The sequence below is a fragment of the Canis aureus genome, chromosome 24 (assembly GCF_053574225.1).
Source record: "Canis aureus isolate CA01 chromosome 24, VMU_Caureus_v.1.0, whole genome shotgun sequence".
Taxonomy (NCBI): domain Eukaryota; kingdom Metazoa; phylum Chordata; class Mammalia; order Carnivora; family Canidae; genus Canis; species Canis aureus.
This window is the reverse complement of record NC_135634.1, coordinates 25,094,147-25,117,500: the sequence shown is the minus strand read 5'-3', so window position 1 is coordinate 25,117,500 and position 23,354 is coordinate 25,094,147. Positions and strand designations below refer to the sequence as shown.

At 38.4% G+C, this 23,354-nt stretch overlaps 1 protein-coding gene across 20 annotated transcripts in view; it reads right to left on the bottom strand.

Annotated features, from left to right (window-relative positions):
* The window catches only part of LOC144295913 (uncharacterized), an 85,843-nt gene that overhangs the window by 10,490 nt on the left and 51,999 nt on the right, over nucleotides 1-23,354 (bottom strand). For 11 of the 20 annotated variants that reach the window (XR_013363044.1, XR_013363041.1, XR_013363027.1 and 8 more), the window contains one exon: nucleotides 3,609-4,134. The exons of 6 other annotated variants lie outside the window; for them this stretch is intronic. The gene's annotated coding sequence lies outside the window, so the exon portion shown is untranslated. Of the gene's footprint in view, nucleotides 1-3,608; nucleotides 4,135-11,711; nucleotides 11,882-23,354 lie in introns of those variants that run through there. 3 more of the 20 variants (XR_013363030.1, XR_013363036.1, XR_013363032.1) reach the window with 1 other exon arrangement.

The following is a 23,354-nucleotide window of genomic DNA, read 5'->3' as shown; positions in this document are numbered from 1 at the left end:
ATAGTCACACGCAGAGAGAGAGAGAGGCAGAGACACGGGCAGAGGAAGAAGCAGGCTGCATGAACTGGGAGCCCGACGTGGGATTCGATCCCGGGTCTCCAGGATCGCGCCCTGGGCCAAAGGCAGGCGCTAAACCGCTGCGCCACCCAGGGATCCCGGGCCTCGTTATTTAATTTGCTTTGGCAGAAGGGTGTTTTTTCCCCTATAATCTTTATGATAGCTTCTCAGCCACCAGAGACTATTGGACAAATCAATATGATGAAAACACCAAGTCACTTGTGACCTGATCTCAGTCATTTCAACTATAAACTCCAAGAGGAAAGGATCATGCCTTGTTCATCTTGCATGTCCTTTATGACTTGCATGGTGGAATGCTTATGAGATGCCCAATGTAAGTTTCCATACCAATTTAAAATCTCATCTTCTGTTTCCATAATAGCTTATACCACCTGATAGACATATATTGTGGTGCTTACCAATGATAAGTGAAAAAAAGAGAGAGAGAGAGAAGAGGGGGGGAAAAGATATAGGGAGGGGCAGATCACTAATAACGAACTATTCCTTGTTCCTAACTCTGAGTTCTCCACCTGGGCTAGGTCAGATGCTCAGCCTCCCAACAGAGGGTAAGACCCCAGAAAGGTTATCATTCATTTACTGAAGAGATGTGTACACATGCACAGAGCCTAGGTAGCAACAGAACAGCAATATGTGACATTATATGCCTCTAATAGAATCAGTAGCCCGTGTAGACACTAAAACCAGCAGTAACAAGGCTCCATTGATGCAGCTATCAACTTGGAAGGGGCTGGAGAACAATTCTTCCCCTTTGTGGATATAAATCCTCTTAAAAAGAGAATCCACAATGGGTGGATGGTTTCTTCTTCCTTCCTGCAGGTTGCTTCGCCGCTATCTAATGCTGGGAGAAGAATTCAACAGATGAAAATCAACTATTCATTCTTATTTATTTAGCATTTTCCCTCCAGCAAGAAGAAAACTGCTGCTCACTTCCAAAAATATCTCATTCCAATAGGGAGTTTATAGCATTTGCTTCCCACCAAAGCAAAACCCTCAACACATGAAATCTGAGATCTTGCCAATTTAATGGATCCCTAATAATTTTTAAATAGCATATATTATTTTAATGCTTCACACAGTTGGAAGGTCACTGAGGAATAAATTGGCTGAGTCTCTATTTTCTTTTGAAAAACAAATTCATAAAAATAAAGTATCCTACATTATTTCATATCATTATTTTGGCAGTTTTATTTTTATGACGAAGTTCTGAGTCTATTATATTGTCTGAGTTCTAAAAACATTCAATAGATTACAGAAAAATTTATTTAAAAATTTGCTTTGCCATTTTTTGTCTGGATTATTCCTGAGGTTTCTTTTTTTAAGATTGTGTTTATTTATTCATGAGAGACACAGAGAGAGAGGCAGAGACAGACAGAGAGAGAAGCAGGCTCTTCGCAGGGAGCCCGATGTGGGACTTGATCCCCGGACCCGGGATCACACCGTGAGCTGAGGGCAGTTGCTCAACCACTGAGCCACCCAGGCGTCCCTACTCCTGAGTTTTGCTATACTTACTATTTAAAGGACCTAATTTGTTTTTCATGGCCCATCACCAGTATCCAAGATAATATCCAATTCTGAACTCTGCCTTGAGTGACTTCCAAAATAAATGAAATGAAAATACCTCAGGGCAGTCTTTGTTTTTACACAGTGGCAACATTAAGTTACATGGATCATTGTACTGGGGATGCTTCTGAGCCTCTACTTGTTCTTCTACTACCTTCACTTTAGATGAAACAAGATTTTTCGAGCACCTACTCTGAGCAAAACACAGTGCTAAAAATACAAACATGCATCAGGTTTAGTCCCTGGGTGGATAATCTTTGTTGGAATTGGTTCTTGAACTGTGATGTCACTGTGCACTGAGTCTATAGTGGCAAAACATTTCTTTTTCTTAAGATTTTCTTTTTGTTTTATTTGAGAGAGAGAGAGAGAGAGAGAGAGAGAATAGCAGGAGAGGCAGAGGGAGATAAGAAGCAGACTCCCCACTGAGCAGAGAGCCGGATGTGGGACTAGATCCCAGGACGCCGAGATCACAACCTGAGCTGAAGGTAGAAGCTCAACAGATCGAGCCACCCAGGTGCCCCAAAACGTTTCTTTTTCTCATGGGCTTTCAAAATATGGATGAGTTCACTTACAAGCCATTCTTTGGTTATTAGTGTGCCTTAGTGTGCATTAGTGTCCATTGTCAAGCTTTCTTTCTGATGCCTGTCAATTGCAAAAGGGGAGATTAAACTTCAAAGAATTTCTGAATCACAATCTCCTTCTCCTGGATTGGGAGAAAATATGTCTGTGGTAGAGACTAGATGACATACAGGCAGTTGTCTGTCTGGTTGGAACTGACTCTGAGAATGGCACTCCTAGCAGAGCCAGGGGACACTTTTTGTTCATTTCCCTTACACATCCAGTGTGGTCTAGTACTCAGCCATGTGCTTGGCACACAGTAAACATCCAATATAAGTCTTCATCAGTGGATGGATAAATGGATGAATTTTGTAGACCTATGTGGACTAAAACATGTAGGAAGCCACTGTTTGACTTAATACCTAGACATCATTGTAACTGATATTTTTCAATAATTCCATTTTTGCAAAGCCTTGTTTCCATTTGGGTTCAATTACTTAGGGAAAAATCTCCTCACTTCCCACTCTCTTATAATTAAAAAGCATGTTTTGTTAAGTTCTTTCAAAATGTTTTCCTCTACCAACTCCTAAAGCCTGCTGGTTTGGCTGACTCAGAGCAGCTCAACATCAGTGGAATATAAGAACCATGTAGCTTTTAGAGTTCAGGTGAAATGAAACTAGGAGCAGATTAACTCAGCCTCGAGATACTAAACCTCAGAGGACCATTTCAACATTAGTGTTTTAATGCCATCAGCCCCAGATGGGAGGCTATAAGAATCACAGACAAATGTCCGATTTCCTAAATTATTGGGAAAGTTCTTCCAAAACAATCCAAGGCAAAAACTCTGGCTGTGGGTGACCAGCAATTTTTGTCAACAAATGCAGTCTTTTCCACTCTTCCCACATTTACCTGAACCCAAATGGCAACAGCATGTCAAGAATCAACTGCTTTGTATATGTGCTTGCTTTCTTGTGGGTGGGTTTGTTCACTTTTAATATAGTGCATCAAATAGTAGCTTAGGTTAAACTCTGGTGACTCTCTTTACATACTATAGAAGATGTCTAGATTCTAGATCAATGCCAAAAAAAAAAAACAAACCTAGATTTTTAAAAAAGATTTTTAGTACCATAGGAAAATATTTTTGTCAGTATTAACTAACATTCAAACAAGGGAGAATAGAGGAAATTAACTTGATAAATTATAATTAAGAAAAATACATTTCCTTTAAAAATATTGCTTTAATTCATTGTATATTCCATGAGAAATGTTTTGTTAGTCCAAATGATTTGGAAAACTTGCAGCTTCCTACTTTTCATATATAGAGACCATGTCCCCTGTTATAGTAATGTTAGGCCCAAATTTGGAAGAGGGGGAGAAGAACTCATAACTGAACATTCAGAAACTAGGGAAACTAATTTATAGCCAAGTTTATTTTCTTTTCCTGTGGATATTCATGGGTAAGGTAGCTGTATCAAGTTTTGTGAGTCAAATGGAATATTGGCATATTTTTCTTCAAATAAAGTAAATGAACATAGCATTTCAGAATTATAAAGTCTTACATTTTAAATCTATTGGAGTCTTCAAATTGATTTTCAGCTGAATAATTAACTATATATTTTGGCAGTTTGGGGTATTAATTCCATTACTTTGTCAAATATTACATGGCTGTGGGCTAAAATTTCATTATAAGATCATCTACTTGTTTTAAGTACTTGAAAAGGAGACTGAATTAAACATTTGGACTCTTAAATTTTGTGTCAAATATTTATCAGGCCTCAATTACTATGTTTTCCATTCTTCCTAAGTGAATATCTTGTACCAAACCCAGGACTGCCTTCTGACTGGAATCTTGGTCTCTTCTAACACCAAACTGTGTTGGTTCCAAAACTCTGTATAAGGTTCCAGTTCTCATTTTCCCATTTCACTGTATCTCCCCACCTGAAAGATCATGGAAAATGTGGTCAACGCTAATGAAAGGACTTGGAGGTTTTCATTCTCTGTAGACTGAGCAATTGTTTGTTGGGAATTATTCACTTGGATTCCTATACTAGGATGGAATGTAACATATTCCAGCTGACGCTATTCACGGCAAGAAAATATATCATGATTAACTTGACAAATGACTCCAAACCCACACTGCTGCTTGGGAATTTTTCCTTTGAGTACATTGCTTAGGACAAGTTTATATACCAAATAAAAAAGAAAGTTGTTCCATTCGACCGCAAGTATAAGCACTCTGAAGTTTCACAAGATTTTTCTCCTCCTTCTTTTCCTTCCTCTTCTTTTTTTAGCCTGTCTCTCCCACTTCTTATTTTTTATCTTCCAATTGGTCATTTCATCCATAAATGTTGTTTAAACCAATAAGAAGTGAGCCTGGCCCTAAGCTAGTGACAAGTTTCCCCCATTGCTAATTTTCTTCCCTGTTCAAAAGCAGACTTGAGAGGAAAAAATGACACTCCTTTCACATATGGGAAAACAGACCATTTGCCTCCCACACAAAAAGGTAAGGTCAGGACATTCATTGTGTACATTGATAATGCACACACACACACACACACACACCACATATGAACTATGGCAAAACATACATTGCGTAACATTTACCATTTCCATGTTCTTGAGTGTACTGTTCAGTGATATTAAGTTTATCCACATTGTTGTACAATCATAATCACCATCTATCTCCGGAACATTTTCTCCTTCCCAAACTGAAGACCTATACCCATTAAACAATAATTGCCCATTCTCTTCTCCCTTCAACCCCTGGTAACCACTATTGTACTTTCTGTCTCTATGAATTTCACTATTTAGGTGTGTCATATAAATGGACTTGTACAATTCTTTTGTCTCTGGCATATTTCACTTAGCATGTTGTCAAGGTTCACCTATGTTGTAGCATGAATCTGAGTTTTATTCCTTTTTTTTAATTTTTTTTTAATTTTCATTTATTTATGATAGAGAGAGAGAGAAAGAGAGGCAGAGACACAGGCAGAGGGAGAAGCAGGCTCCATGCACCGGGATGCCCGATGTGGGATTCGATCCCAGGTCTCCAGGATCGCGCCCTGGGCCAAAGGCAGGCGCCAAACCGCTGCGCCACCCAGGGATCCCTGAGTTTTATTCCTTTTTAAGACTGAATAATATCCCAAAGTACGTGTATACATTTTGCCAAACCATTCCTCTGTTGATGGCCAATGGGACACAAGTACAGCATGAGCAGAACCTGTGAATCAAACACTCCAGGTAGTGGAGGGACAACTATCATACACTCCTTAGTTACTATAAGATGATGGTTACTTTTTGAGCATGCATATATGCCTGTAATACTACAAATGGCAAGGTCTCACAGATAAAACCTGGGTTAAAAGTGGAGGAATGAAAGAATATTGAGTAACAGGTGTCAAGGTGATGTCAGAGTCCCATGTGAAAGGCATGCTGGCCCCCACTGGGAGAACAGACACCGCACTGGGAGGTGGGTGGGGGGATTGTCTACAGGACAGGCCCCAAGGATCATTATGGCTTTAATGAGTAAGGATGGTTACCCAGTCTTTTGTCTCTCTGTGAAAAACAGAGACAAACTAACTCAAAATTAATATATATATATTTGTGTGTGTGTGTGTGTGTGTTTCTTCTTATAACAACCAAGAAACAAGAGGAATTGCCTCACTCCCCTGAGTCTTCTGAAAAACTAGAACTCTTTCTAAGTGTCATTATCAGCATCCTAAAAAAAAACAGCACTTGCATGTCTGTCTTCAGAATTTGTTCCATTTTTCTATAAGAGTTCTCATCTTTATTCCTCTGCTGGTATACCACCCATGACCTGGGCTTACTGGTGAGCCCTCTCTGCCCTCTACCCCTACCTTTGCAAGAGGCTTTTCTAAGAAACACAGGTAATAGCAGAGCTCAGGCTATCCTGACCTTCACCACATTTAATGCTCATTTTGGTAAGATGGAAATAAATGCCCCTAGTTCTCCTTTCTGCCTCCCTGGCCTCTGTTGCGGAGATGGAGAAAAGATACTCCCTGAGCCCCCTTTACAGCTCATCTGAGATGCAGGGTTAACTGTTCACTGGAAAGCAAGCAGGACCAACATCTGGGCTAAGAATCTTGAGGCTGAGAGTCTCTGGGAGACAGGGACTCTGATACCTGCTCCGCCCCTTGCCTCCACACTGATGAAGCACATGGAAGGGAACTGATCTTCCAGGACCCTAAACACAAATCTTTCACTAGTCTTTGGGGCAGTGCAATCTTTCCTACTCTTGTGACTTTTCCCTTAATCTTTATAATTAATTTCTCTAACTTCTACCTAACTTTGTACATATTCATAGCTATTCAATACACAACCGATTGAGGTCCGAATGCTGGAAATACAGTGTTTCCACCCGTGATCTCTGTAGTTTTCAATAAGAATTTACAAATGGGTAGATATTAACAAACACAGAAGCTTGTTTTTTAATATAATGAAATTACACAAAGTGTTAATCAGAACAATTATTTTTATGTATATGTGTGCACACATATGTGTTCTAGGTGATGGCAGACAACCAAATAAAACCCTGCAACTGGAAAAGGTAGCTTCCCAGGAGAAAACTGAAAATGTGGTATAATTTTTTGAGACCAAATCAGACCATCAGATTCATCAAAATCAAATCAGCTCACATAATTATCTACAACTGAATGTAAACATATACTTTCAGATGTTTCCTATTCATTCATGTGAATTTCATTACCATACAGATTTAAATTCAGCATATATTGTGAGCCAAAGTTGTGAAGTTTTCACAAGAATACTTCAGATTCAAGTTCCCTCTACATAGAGTCACAAAGTCCTGGGGGGTGAAAATGACCTAAAGTCACTTTGTCCAATGATCAGACACTTGAGTCTCTGCAATATTCTTCCAGTATGATTGCTCAGTCAAAACTTAAATGTTTCAAATGATAGAGGACTCAGTATCTCCCAAACCATCCAGTCTATTTTTGAAGAGCTCTATCAGAAAGTACTCCCCTCTTATCTCCCATTTTTAAAAAAGTTTTCATTTATTTATTCATGAGACAGACAGAGAGAGAGAGGCAGAAACACAGACAGAGGGAGAAGCAGCTCCATGCAGGGAGCCTGATGTGGGACTCAATCCTGTGACTCCAGAATCACACCCTGGGCCAAAGGCAGGTGCTAAACTGCTGAGCCAGCCAGGGATCCCTATCTCCCGTTTTTTTAAGCTTAAATATGTTTTCATGGTCTTCCCCCTTAATCACTGGTGTCTACCTCCTGTGCCCCTGGGAGAACCTTCTTCTTGACAACCTTCAGAGTATTTGAGGACTATTTGAGTATTTGAGTTAGTATGTCCTCTCAAGTCTTCTTCTATCCACATGTATCCTGTTTCTTTGATTATTCATAATGTGGCATGGTCTTGTGTAGTTCCTGTTATTTATCACACTTTTTGGCTCATATTCCTCCCCAAGTGTAGTATCCACAGTCAGACACAGTGCAATGGGTTTGATAATTTTCCATCAATAATTTGGCACTATGATGGCTTTTTTCTCTTATGACAGGTTGCTTTTCTTCACATGAGCCCTCAACACATGCACTCCAGTTCACTTCGAAGGCTTACATTGGTCACTGGCTGTGAAAACTTCCAAGCTCACTTTCAGGGAACAGTTTAATGATGGGTCTGAGTAAGGCCATAGGGATCATTGCTCCTTTGCCAAGTTCAGTGGTTCCCAACTGGTGGCCCACACACCACAGGTGGCCAATGGTCAGGGGATTTCCTATTAAAAGATTGCCAATCATGATACTACTTCATGGTTGGAACCTTGGTGCACTTGACATCTGCCTTCTCATTAGGTAAGTGTTATTTATTCCCCTTTGGAAGGCCTACAACAAGTATATGTTCTGTGACAAGTGTAATATGTTTATGAGCATGTGCATAATAAATTATTGGAAATGCTGTGTTTTTAATATGCTTTTAATATATAAAGTTTGACTCCAGTCAGCCTTGGGCTCTGTTAAAAATATTTAGGAGTTTGCTTGCAGGGTGGTCTGCCAAAGACTTTACTGATGTTCTAGTGGCCTACTACAGAACAGCTGAGGACCCAGGGTTGTGGGAGGCCCCCAGAGGATGATGTGAGCCCAGGGAACATTTAAGGTGGCACTTCATTCATCTGCAGCGAGGCAGGTGTGAGACTTGCTCATGTTTCTTGCAACATGTTCAAGAAGCCAAGACTATTACATAAGAATAATAAGAAACCAGTACAGTACATATAGAAGTTCAATCTCCAACACAAGCATTAATGATTTGGATGTTTAGCACTTATTTTATCAAGGGGCCCTGTAGTTCAAGACATTTACTTGTAGGTGCCCTCAATTTTGGGAGAACATGTCCTTTACACTAGTTTTCTCACTTAGAGGGCTGATATTATAACTAGTCACCCATGTATAACAGATGTCACTTCTATCAGTCTGTCCCCACACTGGAGCTCTCCCTTATGCTGGCCAGGAAGGATCCCCTGAACTCCTTTAGGCCTGACGCCTGACACCAGGGAATGGTCTGATCCCAAAACCCGTGTGCCAAGCTCAGTTGACTGATACCCTCTTGAATGAGAAAGTGTATGAAAGTGCCACTCAAAGTAATAGATTTATGAATGATATTATAAATCAATCCTTATACATACAAAGTTACCTGGAAAATTTGCCTTGATGCTCTACAGTAAAGGAAATAGAATTAAATATGTATTTTTTTGTACGTATAACCTGTTTCAGTGTGTTCTCCTACCAGGTGGCAAACATTCAAGTGTTCAGTATTTCATGCCTAAGCCATTATAATAATCTCCTAGTAGTCTCTGCCTTGTTTCTCATTGCCTCCACTCTGGCCCATCCTATGCTATGTGGCTGGTTAGCAGTGTTACTGTCCTTCCTCATTACTGTAGAGAAGGTTTTTGGGCATTCAGGCCCTCCAGAGACAAGTTCCAACCTCCCACAGGTTTCCTAAATAAACTTCCCCTTCAACCAAGCTGGTCTTTTGTAGGTTGCAAACACATCATCACATTGCTGTCTCCACAACTGAATGCATATGTAGAAGCTCTCTCTTCTCTCTTGGTCCAGGGTCTCCCTTCCTTTCAAAGTTCAGCTGCTACCACAGATTTCTCAGCCCCTACTACTCGCTTCTCATTCATAAGGGGCACACCAGTAATATTTAGCATTTCTGGTAGTTGGGTGGCACTTGGTATGCTCTCCCTCATATCTGTTAAGAGATGATTCTCCACGGGTCTCTTGTATTTCTGAATATCTTGTGAACACAGACACCAATTTTGTTCTGGATGGACTGTGTTTACAGGATGTTTGTAGGGCAAATAGCCTTGAAATATAGAGGCAGTGCTTCCTCTGGAGAAAAGGGCAGGCATGCTTACTGCCCATTATAAAAGACTCCGATTCCTTAAGCTCAGGGTTCCTCTCCTGTAATGCAATCCACTGCAAGTGTAGTTGTCATGTGGCCATTTGTGTCTTCCTATGGCAAGTGGGGCCTGGAGAACTTGCATAAGTAAAGGTTAGTGCTCTGATTATTGCTATAATAAAGTCCTTTAGCTCTTACTCAGGAGTCTTATGCCATGACACTGAGGCAGTCTAGCTTGTTAGCTTACAAGTAGGGTAAAATCTCAGACTCTTCACAGTTCTTGACACAGCATCTTTCTATGGAAATCTTATCTCCCCAAAATGATAAAGTCAAGATTAGAAAGTGGGAATCCTATATTTTTTAACACCTTTGGTATTTCCCCCTATACAGTCTAAGTACCCAATACATTTTATCAATGATGACATAAGTGATATAGATAATAAGGTAAAATAATCATAGGAACAAAATACCTAATTTGACTCAGATTCAATCACAGTCATCTTTTCTGCTCTGTAAGGCCCTGGCTTTCTAGCAGTTAAGGTCTTTTTTTAAGTGTGTGTGTGCAAAAGAGGGTGAGGAGAGGGGGATGCATAGGGAATAAGATGTGGGAATATGTTCAAGAAGCAAATTGTAGCAGAGACTCTTAATTGCCTCCAAATATTACCTATATCTTTTTTTCCTTTGTGAAAATAATCCAATTTTTTCAGCCGAGAAACACTATGGCTAACTAAAATAATGCATTTCTCAGCCTTCCTTCCAGCCAGATGTAACTGTATTATTGGGTTCTAGCCAATGAGATGTAAGCAGAAGTAGAAAGGAGAACATCCCCTTCTTTGTGTCCCCCTTTCCTTCCTACTGCCTGGATAGCAGATATAATTGTTGGAGCTCTAATAGCCATGTTGGACCATGAAATGAATTTGGAAATAGAATCCATGCATAGTGTAATAACAGGATAGGAGTATGAGCCCCTGACACTATGAAATCACTTTATCATTTTTGAACTAACATTCTCCTGGCCTCTTTGTGTGAGAAAAAATAAACGTTAATTTTCTTTAACCATTGTTATTTTGGATTTTCTGAAAACTTAATCCTAACTGATACAGAAATCCAATTTTTATTGAGTGTGGCTTATAATATAAACCTTAGAAAGGTGCAATCCTTTATCTTTTTGACACTCAAAATAATTGAAAAATGATAGCTGTGATTAAACCACATACATGTGACCAAGCAGTCCAAAAGAAAACCCATTATAAACAATTGAACCAATTCTATTTTATGAAGAATTTAGTCTAACTTATATGTGTTTATAGTGTGTCTTTGGAATATTTGCATAAACATAATCAGGAATGACTTGTCTCAAATATTGTCTGACAATTGAATGGAAAGATTTTACCATCTTAAAAATATTTGAGTTACTTTGTAAATGCTTCATAACACCAAGTGCCACTAGCACAGCCCAAAGTCAGGCTGGGCCTTGCCTCCATCCTTGACATCCTTCTTCTTGTACCCCAGTCATATGTTCAGCCATGATTTAAATCCTTAGGATCAATCTCAGGATAAGGTAAGAATTGCTACAGCCCTATCCTCTCCAACTCTGAGACCTCAGCTTCAAATGACCATTGCTGTTCATCAGTCTTCCTTATGTAAATGTGTGATTCTTAATAAACAGTGTAAGGTGGAGAAGGGAGCACAATGGAACAATACTAGCAACACTAGAGTTCTAGGTTCTGGTTCCAGCTCTCTTGTTTACTAGTTCTGATACCTTCAGGAATTGTATGGGTGTTTTGGTCTCAGTGTCCTCACCTGACAGAAAAGGAATGATAACTAGGGCTTGACTCCCTGCATTTCCCTGAGGTTTCATGAAACAATTTGTGAGAAAGAAAGCTTTGTAAACTCATCATGTCTCAAGTCATGAAGATAGGAATTCCCAACATTTAAAAAACCAATGAAAAAGGAAGGAAACCATATGGGATAACCTTATTGGACAAACATTAATTTTAGAAGGATGTTAGTCTTTATAATCAGTAACTTCTTTGATGCTTATCAATCCAAACCTATTAGGATCTTGCAAGAGTTAGCTCAGAGTAACTACAGTTGCCCCTTGAACACCATGGGGGTTAGAGGCACTGACCTCATGCACAGTCAAAAATCCACATAAGGGATGCCTGGGTGGCTCAGTGGTTGAGCATCTGCCTTCGGTTGGAGATGTGATCCCAGAGTTCTGGAATCGAGTCCCGCATTGAGCTTCTGCATGGAGCCTGCTTCTCCTCCCTCTGCCTGTGTCTCTGCCTTTCTCTGTGTCTTTCATGAATAAATGAATAAAATCTTAAAAAAATACATAAAACCTTTGACTCCCCCCAAATTTAACTACTCTAATAGCTTATTGTTGACCAGAAGAAGCTTTACATAAACAGAGGGCTAACACATATTTTGTATGTTAAATGTATATATTATATTCTTACAATAAAGTAAGCTAGAAAAAAGAAAATGTTAAGAAAATCATAAATAAGAGAAAATACATTTACAGTACTCTATTGTATTTATTGATACTTTATGTTATTTGTTTACAAGTTGAACCATCTATCAGGACCTACATGAAAATTGTCTATATGATACAAAACATTGTAGATGTTATATATACTATTAACACTAGACATCAAAAATGAAAAGAAAACATGAAAAAAATGCATATTTATTTACAGGTATAACAATTCATGCATTGATAATGAAGAAGCAGCAATATGATTGCTTTATGGTATCCTAGTGTAATCGATATGATTACTTCTCTGTAGCCTCACTGATATGCTAATGAATGAATCATTATAAAATTGTTATGACATATAGCATTATAGTCATATTCATAATATGGTTTTGGAAACTTTGTTACACTTCGTAAAAAAACTACTTACCTGTGCTCATAAGCTAATCAAGCAGTCTCTCTACTAATGAGAGAGAGGAGCTTACTGTATGGTAATATAACTCTTTGAAAGCACAGTTATTGTGCTCGCTTCGGCAGCACATATACTGAAAGCACAGTTATTAAAAGTAAGAAAACTAATACATTGTTAATTTCATATTAAATATCACTCCTCCTATACTTATGAAAGAAGAGGCTATCCACTTCCATACAAGTCTTGCACACAGTGTTCCACATGATGAATACTTAGGTGATGCTAATGAGGAAAAATGTCTCATGCAGTTTTTGCTGTACAGTTACTAGATTTTCACACAAATTCACGCATACACGTACACCACAGATGAGTTTATTAACTGTAGTGTGACGATTATTTGCTGTTCATTAAGTAGAAGTGGATCATCATAAAGATTTTTATCCTCATTGTTTTCACATTGAGTAGCCTGAGGAAGAGGTGGAGAGATTGGTCTTCCTGGCCCAGGGGCAGAGATGGAGGATGTGGACAAGGAGGCAAGAGAGGCAAGTACACTCAGGGTGACTTTAGCAAAATACATCATAATTTCTGTCTGACTTTTTGGCTTTTCCATTTCTCTAAAATTATTTTTATATGGTAACAATCCTTCTTTCACCATTTACCCTAGTTTTCAGTGCCCATATTCTAGAAAAGTCCATATGATAAAAGAAGTCAAAAACAGTCTTGAATAATCGGAACACTCCTGTCAGACTGTCTAATATCAGTTCATTTTCTAGCGTTACTTCTTTTACATCTTCCTCATCATCCAGCATTGGTTCAGAAGCACTCATCTCCCTTAGATCATCTTCTGTTAATTCCCCTGGTGTGGTACCTATTAATTCTTGAATTTCTCTAGGATCCATATGTTGAATTCCTTCACACCTCACCTTTTTTGATATATTCACACTTTTTCACGATTTCTTTGACTGACTCTGTCATAAATCCTATGAAGTCATGCACAACATGTGGACACGGTTTCCTTCAGCAGGAATTTAATGTTTCAGGATTGATGGCTTTCATGACTTTTCCTATAACAATGATGGCATCTTCAATGGTGTAATCCTCCCAGACTTTCATGATGTTCTCTCTCTCAGGGTTCTCTTCCACTGCATTAGCAATCCTTTACACAGGATGTGTAATGAACCTTAAAGGTCCATATAACTCCTTGATCTAGAGGCTGGATTAGAAACATCGTGTTTGGGGGAAGTAGACCACTTCCATACCTTAGGTGTTGAACTCATGGAGCTCTGAAAGGCCAGGAGCATTTCCTGTATCAAAGAGCTTTAAAAGGCAGTCCCTTAGGCACCTGGGTGGCTCAGTCAGTTGAGCATCTGCCTTTGGCTCAGGTCATGATACCGAGGTCCTGGGATCAAGCCCCATGTCGGGCTCCCTGCTCAGTGGGGAATCTGGTTCTTCCTCTCCCCCTGCTTCCTCCACCACCTTCCCAGCTCATGCTCATTCTCATAAATAAGTAAGTAAGTAAGTAAGTAAATAAATAAATAAATAAATAAATAAATAAATAAATAAATAACAGTTCCTTACTGGCAAGGTACTTCTTGACTTTAGTGACAAAGTATTGGTGGAACTAATCCAGAAAAAGGGTTCTTGTTGTCTAGGCCTTCTTGTTGTACAACAAAAAGACTGGCAGCTGGGGTTTATCTTGCTCTTCAAGACTCAAGTGTTAGCTGCTTTATTGACAAGGGAAGTCCTGATTATAAACCCAATATTGGCATAAAACAGTAGAATTAGCCTATCTCTTTCTGCCTTAAATCCTGGTGTTTGTGTCTCTTTCTTAATAAATGTCTATAAACATCTCAGTGGCATTTTTTCCCCAGGATATGGCAATTTTTCTGTGTTAAAAACCTGTTCAGGCAGATATACTTTCTCCTCAATGATTTTCTTTTTTTTTTTTTTAAGATTTTTATTTATTTATTCATGAGAGACACAGAGAGAGAGAGAGAGAGACAGGCAGAGGGAGAAGCAGGCTCCATGCAGGGAGCCCAACGTGGGACTTGATCCTGGGTCTCCAGGATCGCTGAAGGCGGCGCTAAACTGCTGAGCCACCCGGACTGCCCCTCAATGATTTTCTTAATGGAGTCTGGGAATTCATCTGCTGCTTTTTGGTCAGCACAAGTTGCTTCTCCTGTTATCTTGAAAAATTTTAAGCCAAACCTCTTCTAAAATTATCAAACCATCCTTTTCTGGCATTAGATTCTTAGGTTTAGATCCTTTGCTCTCCTTTTGCTTTAAGTTGTCATATAATGACTTGACTTTTTCTTCAGTCATATTCTAGCCTAGCAGGACACCTTACTTACTGCAATCTTATACCCACATAAAAAAAAAATAAAAGCTGCACTTTCTATATGAGATAAAAAGGTACTTTGCTAAAAGTGCAAAGGTTTTGCACCTGCTGGCATAGCTGCAGTGATGGCTTCATTATTTCTTTTTCTTATTTTTACAATGGTCCCTACACTAGATTCATTTATCTTGAAATGGAAGGCAACCACAGCTGCAGACCTCAGTCTGTGGTACATATCAAGCAATTCAACTTTTCCTTGTGATGTAATGACTTTTCTCTGCTTCTTGGGAGCACTTCCAGCATCACTAGTGGCACTTTGTATGCGTCTCATGGTGTTATTCAATTGCACTAAACACGATGAAAAATACTCAGGAATCTTATGAGGTCTCTTTTTACTACAATACACAATTTACTGGAGAAAAGAGATGCTCACATGAAGATGAATAGCATCACACAGTGTTTTTTTTTTTTTTAAGATTTTACTTTTTTATTCATGAAAGACACAGAGAGAGAAAGGCAGAGATATAGGCAGAGGAGAAGCAGGCTCCAGGCAGGGAGCCTGATGTGGGACTTGATCCTGAGACCACAGATCACACCCTGAGCCAGGGGCAGGTGCTCAACCACTGAGCCACCCAGGCTTCAGGGATGACCTTTTGGGAACCTGTAGCCTTAAAAAAGAGATATTGAGCATAGGCTAGTGTAGAGTCATTTTTAAGGCAAAAAAACTGCATACATGTTCACTTAGTCTACCTATGCTAGAGGCCTATCTTAGCCAAAAGCATTTCCTCTGCTTTTTCCCATGTAAGACAGGCAACACTTAGAAAGGGAAAACAAGTTATTTCAGCCTCTAAGATCTTTCCAGTTGAAAACATTCAATTTTCAAGTGGAAAAATAAAATCACCAATAAAAGCTAGTGAGGACCACCGCCCACCTCTCCATGATTTTCTCATAAGCCTCAGTATAGGAAGGAGGCCTGGCACTCGCCTGCCTGGCTAGCTTTGGCATGGGAGATGGTAAGCAGATCAGGAAGGAGGTATAATCACCACAAGACCCGAAGGGAAAGATGTTCAAGCAAAGGAGAAATTTGTGGAAGGCCAGAGCCAAGAGGCTGTAGCCAGAGCACCAAGGCCTGCTATAGACAGAGACACGATGACTCTGTGACAAGAAGAGCTTATGTGCTTGTGAGGCCAACAGACACAAACCAAAAAAAGGTTCTCCATATACACTCTGCAGAAAGGCCTTATCATTTGTCACACTCGGGTATTTTCAGACACACTTGCATACAGGGATAACCACAGTGTCAACAGTGTCATCCTTGACTACAAAAGACAACAGTGACAAATCTCAGGGCCCTTTGAATTTGAAGATAGCATTGTTAACTACTATGAATGCCAGATTTTCTATTGTCAACAGAGCTTTTCAAGTTATTTATGCTGCACTGACTTGTATTAGATCAGCCCCCTCTTTTAGCTGCTTCCCTGTGACATGTCATAATGAAAGTGAGACTGTTGTCAGCAGTAACATGTCCTACATTGCATGAATGACCACTGAAATTGGAGTTCCCAAATGTAAGCTTAAGACCTCTCACTCTGTAACCTCTCCACTTTAGGCTGTCTCTGTGATTCCCTTGGGAACTTATCAGTGGCATAAAACGATATCTCATTCTTCATTCTGGAAACTTTGAAAACCTTCCAAAGGAATAAATCACTCTATAAGACTCCTTAAATGCCCAGTCCAAACCATGCCTGCAAGGATTTTTGAAGAACCTGCACAAGGAGGCTATTGTATGCATATACAAATAAATGACACAATTCAATGGTTTAATACTATCTGCCAAGTTAAACTATTGCAGAGCAGCTGTGCACATTTAAAATGATGCCTGGCACAACCGGCAATCCATAAATCAGCAGCAGCATACTTTCATCCAATTAAGAGAGTTAAATAAGAAAAAAATCCACAAATTAAGATGTGTCTAAGATGTGGATGACATTGTCATTCCTCTCTGTATGCAAAAAATAAATAAAAATAAAAACAAGTCTTCATTTTTGCTGCGTTACGGCTCGGGTTCCTTTTCAGGGACGCAAGTTCTCTGGCATGTCAAATCCTGGCAGAAAACCTTGTCTTAGGAGGTTCATTTCAGCCTCTTTAGTTTGTCTTTCCATAAGTAGTGGGGCAAAATAAAAGTGATAACTCAACCTGAAAAGCAGTCATTTTTTAAAAGGAACGGATGGGTAAGCCAGGACCTAAGGCTTTATTGGGAAAATTAAAACTGTGTTATATGTTTGGTGCCCTGTCTCTGTGCAGTTAGCTCCTTTGTTCGTGTTTATTCATCTGCAGGAGAAAGACGTACAGCAGCAGGTCAGAAGGCTGGGCCTACAGATTCTCTATCCGGCTTCGGTCAGCCTTGGGCATATATATACACTTGGCTAGAGAAGCCAAGTCAAATGACGAGTTGCATAATTTAAAGTTGGGTCACTGGAGAATAAAATGACCAGCCATTCTGTGTTGCATGGGTCTGTGGGGGGTTCCTGGGACACATGGGTTTTAGTGCTAAAACTAGAAGAATCCTAAGCAAACCTAGTAGCTGTCACCCTACTAGTCACCCTGGTACGACAGCAAGTTACTGGCTACTTAGAACACCTCAATTATCTATTAGTCTAAATAATCCCAATAACAAGCTGATATTAACAATCAAGATCCCAGCTGGAATAGTGTAGAATGTCATAGATGCCTCAATTAATGTCAGTTAATTGAGCCTTTGTTCTGTGCTTAATATTCTACTATGTATAGGATAGGGATAAAAAAAGGGAAGTGCAATGAATTCCTCACTTTCTTTTAATTCACCTTTAGTGAGTACAGCCAAATAAACCTATGCTAGCCACTACAGGATCTCACATTACACAGATAGACTTGCTTTTACATGGAGACTGAGGGGCTTTGCTGTGATCCTTCTCTGCATGTGGCCCTGTAGCCCTGCCTCATTGCTCTCAACACCTCTCCAGGTCAACGTCAACTGCCACACACACTGTTAGCTTAAGTTGGCAAAGAAGCGAGGGAGAGAGAATGCCATGTCTCTATGAAGATACAAGGTTAATTTCTTCTGTGGCTGACTCTCTCTACAAATATTCTTTAAGAAGGGTTCCAAAAAGCTCATTTGAATGGGCTATAGAGCCTTCTAGGAGAACTACTCAGAAGAAATACACTCATTTGATTTCGTGAAGTTTCTTTATTTAAAAACCTCATTCTCTTACAGTCAGACATATTAACTCCTCATACATAACTAATACAGGAAAACATAATGTTGTTTTGTGGTTGTCATTATAATGCAAATGTGTGTTTTGTGGCTGGAATTAAAATTTTATTTATTATTTATTTATTATATTTATTATAAAATTATAAAATTTTATTTTTCTTGATTATACAGTCAAAACTTTTTTTGCTGTGGCAAACTTGAGCAGTTTAGTTTAGTTTTAGTTTTAGTTTAGTTTAGTTTAATTTTAGTTTAGTTTAGTTTTAGTTTAGTTTAGTTTAAATTTAGTTTACTTTTATTTTATGAAAATAAAAGAAAACCTGAATTGCCTAAATTATTATTCTTTTTGTGATATGTCATCCCATTCCTTTTCTGTGTACATATATTTTTTACTTAGCTGTCACCTAAATAGGTGACATTTCTATATTCTGTTTTTACCCCTTGACATAGTTTTTCCACTATTCTCATGCTTCAGTAAGTATTCTACTAAATTGCTCTTTGGTTCTGCACCCCTTTACAGTCTTAAAAATTATTGAGTCGTCCAAAGAGGTTTTGTTCATGTTAGTTGCATCTATTGATATTAACCATATTAGGAATTAAAATAGAGCAATTAAAAATATATTATTTACTTCATGCTAATATTCTTTATGAAAAATAACTATTTTCCAAAAAATTGAGAAGTGTTAACACTTTGACAAATTTCCTTAATGTCTGATTTAATAGAAGACAGCTGGATTCTCATACCTTCTTCTGCACTCAATCCATTATATATTGTTTTGGTTGAAATATAAGAAGAAAATCCATCTTCAAAGAGATATGTAGTCAGAGAAGGGAGGAGCATTTAAATAATCTTTTAAGATAACTGTAGCTGTTCCTTGACACTACACCACAACCAGACAAGGGGTAATTTCTTAAAGGTTATTTACAATATGATATCTGAAGCCATATCAATGAATTATGTATTTCTGATTTCATTAAAACCCATTGGTCCACTTTACATTTTGAATGGATCTCTTACCCATGAATGATATCATAACATAAGGCATAGATTATTTGGAAAATCAGAGTTAATTGAGCTGTATTTTAAAAATAACATTAATTGGGCAGCCCAGGTGGCTCCGGGTTTACCACCACCTTCAGCCCAAGGTGTGATTCTGGAGATCCGGGATTGAGTCCCATGTCGGGCTTCCTGCATGGAGCCTGCTTCTCCCTCTGCCTGTGTCTCTGCGGATCTCTCTCTGTGTCTTTCATGAATAAATAAACAAATAAATCTTTAAAAAAAATGATAACAATTAATTTCATCAGAAATGTCTTTAAGTATTGAGAAGCTATCAAGCTCATAGTAGCAAACACAAAATTTTCAAAATTCAAATTTCACTTTAAAGCTTACATTTTATCATTGGCAACATTATTTAAGTGACTGGCTCACTTGGTTCATTTAAAAATAAATATTGGGGGGGATCCCTGGGTGGCTCAGCGGTTTAGTGCCTGCCTTTGGCCCAGGGCGTGATCCTGGAGCCCCGGGATCGAGTCCCTTGTAGGGCTCCCTGCATGGAGCCTGCTTCTCCTTCCACCTGTGTCTCTGCCCGCCCCCCCCTCTCTCTTTCTATGTCTATCATTATTAAATAAATAAAATCTTTAAAAAAATAATAAAGAGAACAGATTTGAAAAAAATAAAATAAAATAAATAAATAAATAAATAAATAAATAAATAAATAAATAAATAAATATTGGGACAGCCGGGTGGCTCAGCGGTTTGGCGCTGCCTTCAGCCCAGGGCGTGATTCTGGAGTCCCCAGATAGTGTCCCACATCAGGCTCCCTGCAGGGAGCCTGCTTCTCCCTCTGCCTGTGACTCTGCCTCTCTCTCTCTCTGTGTCTGTCATGAATAAATAAATAGAATCCTAAAAAAAATAAAAAATAAAAATAAATATTGACCAAAACTCAATCTGAATAACCATAGTCTGTCATTCTTTCAAGTAAAAATGAAAAAGGAGACTAGTTAAGCTAGTAATAACACAAATAATGTCACAAGTGCATATCCTCCAGACAACCTTCATACTTCAGTATCAGCAGAAGTGCTTTATCTGTGTACCCCATTTTGTTTCACAGAATATTAAAAACATGTATACTCAGTGTTGAAATTTAATAAAAGTAATAGTTTTAACTGATTTTTCAAGAACATTCTTAATTAAAAGAGGCCTTTTTTATTGTTGTTCCTGTGAGCACGTGGCATTAAAGAATACAGTGACTCCTAGAACAATTAGAAGCCTTGTTTCATGCTAAGATACCAGCAGTTTTATCTACCATTGCTTTTACACCATAAGTGCAAATGTCAATCCAGTGAAAAGAGCAAATAATGCCTCAATATTGTCAAAATGGCCTTGATTTCACAAACTTCCTAAAATAAAATGTTTATGTTGGCTACATAGTAGTCATAAAGAAGAGAATATATATTAGTATCCTTAGGTGCATGAAAGGGAAGCCATTAATTTTAAATTCTGTATTATCTGAATTAAAAAAATCATATATGACTTTTGTTGTTAATAAAATAGAAAACTTAGGGGTCCTGGGTGACTCAGTTGGTTAAGCATCTGCCTTTGGCTCAGATCATGATCCCAGGGTCATGGGATTGAGCTCCATGTTGGGCTCCCTGCTCTGTGGGGGAGGGAAGCTCTGTGCTTTTCCCTCTTCCTCTCCTATTGCTCCCCCTGCTTGTGCTTGCTCTCTCTCTCTCTCTCTCTCTGTCAAATAAATAAAATAAAATATTTAATAAAATAAGAGAGAAAAGTTAATGGGCCTTTAAGTCTCTCCAGTGAATCCTCCATTGATTCTCAACAAAATATCAGCAACAATATATTAGAAAGATCACATACCATGATCAAGTAGAATTTATCCAGGGATACAAGGATGGTTCAACATTTGCAAATCAATCAATGTGATGGATCACATTAACAAAATAAAGGATAAAAATCATATGATTATCTCAATTCATGCAGAAAGAACATTTCGCAAAATTCAACATCCATTTATAGTAAAATTCATTATAAATTTGACATCCACTTAAGACAAAAAAATCTCAACAAAGTGAGTATAAAGAGGACATATCTTAGCATAATAATGTCCATATATGACAAGTCCATGGCTAACATTATACTCAATGATAAAAAGCTGAAAACTTTTCCTCTACAATCAGGAACAAGACAAGGATGCCCACTTTCACTACTTTTATTTACCATAGTATTGAAAGTCCTAGCCAGGCAGTAAGACAAGAAAGAGAAATAAAAGGCATTCCAATTGGAAAGGAAGAAATAAAACTGTCCTTATTTGCAGATGACCTAATATTATATATAGAAAATCCTAAAGATCACATGCACACAAAAAGTGTTAGAACTAATAAACAAATCCAGTAAAGTTGTAGGATACGAAGTTGGTATACAAAAATCTGTTGCATTTCTGTACCCTAATAATGAACTATCAAAAGGAGAAATTAAGGGGGTGCCTGAGTGGCTCAGTCAGTTAAGTCAGTTCAAGTCATGATCCCTGGATCCTGAGATTGAGCCCCACTTCAGGCTCCCTGCTCAGTGAGGCATCTGCTTCTCCCTCTACCATTGCCCCTTCCCCTGCTTGTGTTCTCTCTCTCTTTCTCTCAAATAAATAAATAAAATCTCTTTAAAAAAAGAGAGAAATTAAGAAAACAATCCCAAACAATTTACAATTGCACCAAAAAAGTAAAATATCTACGAATAATTTTTTAAGATTTATTTTTTTATTCTAGAGAGAGAGAAAAAGAGAAGAGTGTGTGCATGCACATGGGGGGAGGGGCAGAGGGAGAGGGAGAGAGAATCTTGAGAAGACTCCGGGCTGAGCATGGAGCCTGACTCTGTACTCCATCCCACGACCCTGAGAGCATGATCTAAGCCAAAACAAGAGTCCAATGCTTAACCCACTGAGCCACCCAGGCACCTCTAGGAATAAAACTTACCCAGGGAGGTAAAAGACCTGTATACTGAAAACTATAAGACAATGATGAAACAAATTGAAGAAGACACAGATAAATGGAAAGATATTCCATGCCCATGGACTGAAAGAATTAATATTGTTAAAATGTCCATACCACTCAAAGCAATCTACAGATTCAATGCAATCCCTATTAAAATCTGATGGAACTTTTCACAGAAAAAAAAAATCCTAAAATTTATATGGAACCACAAAAGACCCTGAACAGCCAAAGTAATCTTAAGAAAGAAGAACAAAGCCAGAGATACCACACTTTCTGATTTGAAACTTTATTACAAAGCTACTGTAGTAGAAACAGTATGGTATTAGCATAAAAACAGAAACACCAATCAACCGAAAAGAAGAGAGCCTAGAAATAAACCCACAGACTTTATTGTCAATTAATTATGAAAAAACAGGCAAGAATACACAATGGGGAAAGGACTGTTTCTTTAATAAAAGGTGTTGGGAAAACTGACAGCCACATGCAAAAGAATGAAACTAGACCAGTATCTTACACCATATATAAAAATTATCTCAAAATGGATTAAAGACTTGAATGTGAGATCTGAAACCACAAAACTGCTAGAAAACCACATAGATAATAAGCTCCTTGACATTGGTCTTGGTGATGATTTTTTTGGACCTGACACCCTTTGGAGGGCAACAAAAGCAAAAATAAACAAATAGGACTACATCAATCTAAAAGCTTCTGCACAGCCAAGGAAATCATCAACAAAATTAAAAGGCTACCTATTTAAGGGGAAAAAATATTTGCAAATCATATATTTGATAAGAATTTAATATCTAAAATATATAAAGAACCCATATGACTCAACAGCAGAAAACAAAACAAAACAAAACAAAAAACAAAACAAAACAAAACAAAACAAAAAACCGATTTGATTAAAAAATAGGTAGCGGATCTAAATAGTTATTTTTTCAAAGAAGATGTCCAGATGGCCAAGAGGTACATGAAAAGGTGCTCAACATCACTAATCATCAAGGAAATGTAAATCAAAACCACAAGATATCACCTCCCACTGTTAGAATGGCTATTATCAAGAAATTGTAACAAGGGTTGGTAAGGATATACACTGTTGGTGGGAATGTAAATTGGTGCAGCCACTATGAAAAACAGTATGGAGGCTTCTAAAAAATTAAAAAATAGAACTATCATATGATCCAGCAATTTCCTAAGAATATGGAGAAATAGGGAATCCCTTGGCGGCTCAGCAGTTTAGCTCCTGCCTTCGGCTCAGGGTGTGACCCCGGAGTCCTGGGATCAAGTCCCACATCG